The 5,740-nt window shown below is 63.2% G+C and overlaps 1 non-coding gene across 1 annotated transcript; it reads right to left on the bottom strand.

The window, feature by feature from the left end:
• Nucleotides 1–3,583: 3,583 nt before the first annotated feature.
• LOC131869276 (5S ribosomal RNA) lies at nucleotides 3,584–3,702 on the bottom strand. Its single transcript, XR_009367665.1, has one exon. It is a non-coding gene; the product is annotated as a 5S ribosomal RNA (ribosomal RNA).
• Nucleotides 3,703–5,740: the final 2,038 nt, after the last annotated feature.

Below are 5,740 nucleotides of genomic sequence, written 5' to 3'. Positions count from 1 at the left end.
GGCACCATGGTGCGCACCAAGGAGCGCTCCGAAGTGTGCTCCAAGGTGCGGCGTGCACGAAGTCGGAGCCCGGTTTGCCCCGGGTGCGCACCTCGCGTGCACCTTCGCCGCGGTGGGCACCATGGCGTGCACGAAGTCGGAGCCCGGTTTGCCCCGGGTGCGCACCTCGCGTGCACCTTCGCCGGGGTGGGCACCTTGGTGTGCAGACCTTGGCTGGGTTGCGCGCCCTGGTGGGCACCATGGTGCGCACCAAGGAGCGCTCCGAAGTGTGCTCCAAGGTGCGGCCTGCACGAAGTCGGAGCCCGGTTTGCCCCGGGTGTGCACCTCGGGTGGGCACCTTGGTGCGCATGCCTTGCCTGGGCTGCGCACCAGGGCGGGCTCAAGATGGCACCCGCGTTCCTTTTTTTTCACTATCTTTCAAAACGGAAATTTTAAAATCTCATTTTTTTTTGCCTTTTTCTGGAAATTAGTGAAGGCAGCGCATCAAAGGTGCGCACCTCGCTGCCCACCACGGTGCGCAACGCCGGTGGGCACCCGGGAGTGCTTCGAAGTGTGCTCCAAGGTGCTGCGTGCACGTTGTCGGAGCCCGGTTTGCCCCGGGTGCGCACCTCGCGTGCACCTTCGTCGGGGTGGGCACCTTGGCTGGGTTTGCCCCGGCTGCGCTCCGAAGCGGGGTTATTGGAGCGCCGCCTCTTTTTTTGTCGGAGCGTTTGGTGGGGTTTCTCGCATTGGCTCTTCCGAGGCCCGGTTGCCACCCTGGCGCGCACGAAGTCGGAAGTAGGGTTAATTGCCCGGGTGCGCACCTTTGCCAGGGTGGGCACCTTACCTGGGCTGCGCACCAGGGCGGGCTCAAGATGGCACGCGCGTTCCGTTTTTTTCACTATCTTTCAAAACGGAAATTTTAAAATCTCCTTTTTTTTTTGCCTTTTCTGGAAATTAGTGAAGGCAGCGCATCAAAGGTGCGCACCTCGCTGCCCACCTTGGTGTGCTCTGAGGTGCGCACCCGGGAGCGCTACGAAGTGTGCTCCAAGGTGCGGCGTGCACGTTGTCGGAGCCCGGTTTGCCCCGGGTGCGCACCTCGCCTGCACCTTGGCCGGGGTGGGCACCTTGGCTGGGTTTGCCCAGGGTGCGCTCCGAAGCGGGGTTACTGGAGCGCCCCCTCTTTTTTTGTCAGAGCGTTTGGTGGGGTTTCTCGCATTGGCTCTTCCCAGGCCCGGTTGTTGGGTGCGCTCCCACCCTGGCGCGCGCGAAGTTGGAAGTTGGGTTAATTGCCCGGGCGCGCACCTTCGCCAGGGTGGGCACCTTGGTGCGCACACCTTGGCTGGGCTGCGCACCAGGGCGGGCTCAAGATGGCACCAGCATTCCCTTTTTCTCACTATCTTTCAAAACGGAAATTTTAAAATCTCGTTTTTTTTTTGCCTTTTATGGAAATTAGTGAAGGCATCGCATCAAAGGTGCGCACCTCGCTGCCCACCTTGGTGTGCTCCGAGGTGCCCACCACGGTGCGCAACGCCGGTGCGAACCCGGGAGCGCCCCGATGTGTGCTCCAAGGTGCGGCGTGCACGAAGTCGGACCCCGGTTTGCCCCGGGTGCGCACCTCGCGTGCACCTTGGTGCGCACACCTTGGCTGGGTTGCGCGGCCTGGTGGGCACCATGGTGCGCACCAAGGAGCGCTCCGAAGTGTGCTCCAAGGTGCGGCGTGCACGAAGTCGGAGCCCGGTTTGCCCCGGGTACGCACCTCGCGTGCACCTTCGCCGGGGTGGGCACCTCGGCTGGGTTGCGCGCCCTGGTGCGCACCAAGGAGCGCTCCGAAGTGTGCTCCAAGGTGCGGCGTGCACGAAGTCGGAGCCCGGTTTGCCCCGGGTGCGCACCTTCGCCGCGGTGCGCACCATGGCGTGCACGAAGTCGGAGCCCGGTTTGCCCCGGGTGCGCACCTCGCGTGCACCTTCGGCGGGGTTGCGCGCCCTGGTGGGCACCATGGTGCGCACCAAGGAGCGCTCCGAAGTGTGCTCCAAGGTGCGGCGTGCACGAAGTCGGAGCCCGGTTTGCCCCGGGTGCGCACCTCGCGTGCACCTTCGGCGGGGTTGCGCGCCCTGGTGGGCACCATGGTGCGCACCAAGGAGCGCTCCGAAGTGTGCTCCAAGGTGCGGCGTGCACGAAGTCGGAGCCCGGTTTGCCCCGGGTGCGCACCTCGCGTGCACCTTCGCCGCGGTGGGCACCATGGCGTGCACGAAGTCGGAGCCCGGTTTGCCCCGGGTGCGCACCTCGCGTGCACCTTCGCCGGGGTGGGCACCTCGGCTGGGTTGCGCGCCCTGGTGCGCACCAAGGAGCGCTCCGAAGTGTGCTCCAAGGTGCGGCGTGCACGAAGTCGGAGCCCGGTTTGCCCCGGGTGCGCACCTCGCGTGCACCTTCGCCAGGGTGGGCACCTCGGTGTGCTCCGAGGTGCGAACCCGAGAGCGCTCCGAGGTGCCCACGAAGTCGAAAGTCGGGTTAATTGCATTGTTTTCCCCGGGTGCGCTCCGAGGTGCGCAACATCGGCGCGCACCAAGGAGGGCTCCGAAGTGTGCTCCAAGGTGCGCACGATGGCGTGCACCTCTGGTGCGCACGATTCGGAGCTCGGTTTGACCGGGGTGCGCACACCTTGGCTGGGTTGCGCACCTTTTGTGCGCTCCAAGGTGCGCACGAAGTCGGAGCTCGGTTTGCCCCGGGTGCGCACCTTCGCCAGGGTGCGCACCTTGATGCGCACGCCTTGGCTGGGCTGCGCACCTTGGTGGGCGCCATGGTGCGCACCTTTCGTGCGCTCCAAGGTGCGCACGAAGTCGGAGCTCGGTTTGCCCCGGGTGCGCACCTTGGTGGGCGCCATGGTGCACTCCGAGGTGCCCAAGATTGGTGCGCACCAAGGAGCGCTCCGAAGTGCGCTCCAAGGTGCGCGCGAAGTCGAAAGTTGGGTTAATTGTCCGGTTTGCCTCGGGTGCGCACCTTGCGTGCACCTTCGCCAGGGTGGGCGCCTTGGTGCGCACACCTTGGCTGGGCTGCGCACACCTTGGCACCCGCGTTTCCTTCATTTTAAATTTTTTTTTTTTACAATCTCTCAAGTGGGAAATTCTATAATCTCAACTTTTTTTGCCTTTTCAGGAAACTTTTGAATGGAGCGCATCATTGGTGCGCTCCGAAGTGTGCTCCAAAGCTCTCTCCAGCTGCGTGCACCTGCCCCGGCCGCGCACCCGGCCCCGCCCAGCTTCGCTCACCTGTCCCGGGCGTCTGGTGCGGAACCTTAGAGTAAGAAACATCACCGTGCACCTTGGCCAACGTGCGCGACTCGACCGAGCGCGCACTGGCCGAGGTGCACACCGATTTCACCTGGGTGCGCGCGCAGCACCTCGGGCGCACCGGGGTGCGCGCACAACGCCCGGGTTGCACCGTGGCCTGTGTGCTCGGGGCGCCTCGGGTGCGCGCTCGGTGTCGCCCCCGCGCGCGCGGTAGTGCGGGCAGCGCACCCCGGCCCGGCCCGGCCCCGACGAGAACGCAAACGGGCAAAAGGTTTATTCAAATAGCATTGCGACGCCCGGCGAAAAACTAAAAAAGGGTGCAACACCGGGACTTCCCGGGAGGTCACCCATCCCAGTACTACTCCGGCCCAAGCGCGCTTAACTGCGGAGTTCTGATGGGATCCGGTGCACTAACGCTGGTATGATCGCACCCGTTATGAGCTTGTCGCAGTGTGTACTTAGCAAACCGCGACCCACGTGCGAATCCACCCCGGCCACCCACCCCCGTCGAGGTGCACACCCTCCCTCGCGAAGTGCGCCCCGTTCGCCAAGTGTGAGCCCTGCCCGGGTGCGCGCACCTTGCTAGGGCGTCGGGTGTGCACCCGGCCCGGCCTACGTGCGTGCACCTGGAGGGGGCGTCGTGTGCGTGCAGTGTCCCGTCTGCAACGCGGTGCCCACACACCACCTCGGGCGCAACGACCTGCGCTCACATGTGGGCCGAGTGCACCTTGGTGCATGTTCGGGGCGCCTCGGGTGCACGCTCGATCTTGCCCCGGTGCACCAAGGCGCTCGGTTTGCCCCGGGTGCGCACTTGGTGCAAGGTGGGCACCCAAAATAGGGATCAAGCACCAAAACACAAGTTTCGGGATGCAAAATGGGACCCAAGGACCACAAATGCGTTCCAAGACCCATGATGGGTCCACGAGAACAAAAATGTGTTCCGAGACTTAATAAACAAATATTGGGTTTTAGGAGAAGAAACATGCTCTGATGCCCAAAACGAGAATCGACCCCGAAAAGGCCACAGGCCAAAAGTGGGATGCGAGACAAAAAAAAATGGGACCCGAGGACCAAAATTGGGTTCCCAGGTCGAAGACAGGGCAACCGGACAAGAAACGACCTCTAAGGCTCGAAATGAGTCCCGGCGACTAAAACTTGACAAGAAGCACCCATCAGGCACCCAACTCGACACCCATGGGATGCCGACCCACCCGGGCTTCCACCTAGCACACCTTGGCACCCACCCACCCTCGCACCCAACCTCGCACCCAACTTAGCACCTTTGAACCCACATTGGCACTCACCCTGACCCTGGCACCTTGGAACCCACATTGGCACTCACCTTGACCCTGGCACCCACCTTTGCACTCACCTTGGGACCCACCCTGGCTCCCACCTCGGCACCCACCCAGACACCCACCTTGGTTCCTTGGCACCCACCTTGGATCCTTGGCACCCACCCCGACACCCACCTTGGCACGCAACTTGGCTACTTGCCACCCATCTTGGCTCCTTGACGCCCACCCCGACAACCACCCCGTGACCTACCCTGGCTAGGGTTGGTGCACACCCACCCTGGTGCCCACCTTGGCACCCACCCTATGACCCACCTTGGCACGCACCTTAGTACCCACCCCGTTACCCACCCTAGGACCCACCCCGTGACCCACCTTGGCCAGGGTGGGTGCCTTGGTGCGCACAACTTGCCTGGGCTGCACACCAGGGCGGGCTCAAGATGGCACCCGCGTTCCGTTTTTTTCACTATCTTTCAAAACGGAAATTTTAAAATCTCATTTTTTTCTTTTTTTTGCCTTTTCTGGAAATTAGTGAAGGCAGCGCATCAAAGGTGCGCAATGCTGGTGCGAACCCGGGAGCGCTCCGATGTGTGCTCCAAGGTGCGGCGTGCACGAAGTCCGAGCCCGGTTTGCCCCGGGTGCGCACCTCGCGTGCACCTTCGCCGGGGTGAGCACCTTGGCTGGGTTGCGCGCCCTGGTGCGTACCAAGGAGCGCTCTGAAGTGTGCTCCAAGGTGCGGCGTGCACGAAGTCGGAGCCCGGTTTGCCCCGGGTGTGCACCTCGGGTGCGCACCTCGCGTGCACCTTCGCTGCGGTGGGCACCTTGGCTGGGTTGCGCGCCTTGGTGGGCACCATGCAGTGCACGAAGTCGGAGCCCGGTTTGCCCCGGGCGCGCACCTCCGCCAGGGTGGGCACCTTGGTGCGCACAACTTGCCTGGGCTGCGCACCAGGAAGGGCTCAAGATGGCACCCGCGTTCCGTTTTTTTCACTATCTTTCAGAACGGAAATTTTAAAATATCGTTTTTTTTTGCCTTTTCTGGAAATTAGTGAAGGCAGCGCATCAAAGGTGCGCAACGCTGGTGCGAACCTGGGAGCGCTCCGATGTGTGCTCCAAGGTGCGGCGTGCACAAAGTCGGAGCCCGGTTTGCCCCGGGTGCGCCCTGGTGGGCACCATGGT

The sequence above is a fragment of the Cryptomeria japonica genome, unplaced genomic scaffold, assembly GCF_030272615.1.
Source record: "Cryptomeria japonica unplaced genomic scaffold, Sugi_1.0 HiC_scaffold_242, whole genome shotgun sequence".
NCBI lineage: Eukaryota > Viridiplantae > Streptophyta > Pinopsida > Cupressales > Cupressaceae > Cryptomeria > Cryptomeria japonica.
Note: the sequence above shows the minus strand (reverse complement) of the source record. Positions and strands in the feature narration are given on the sequence as shown.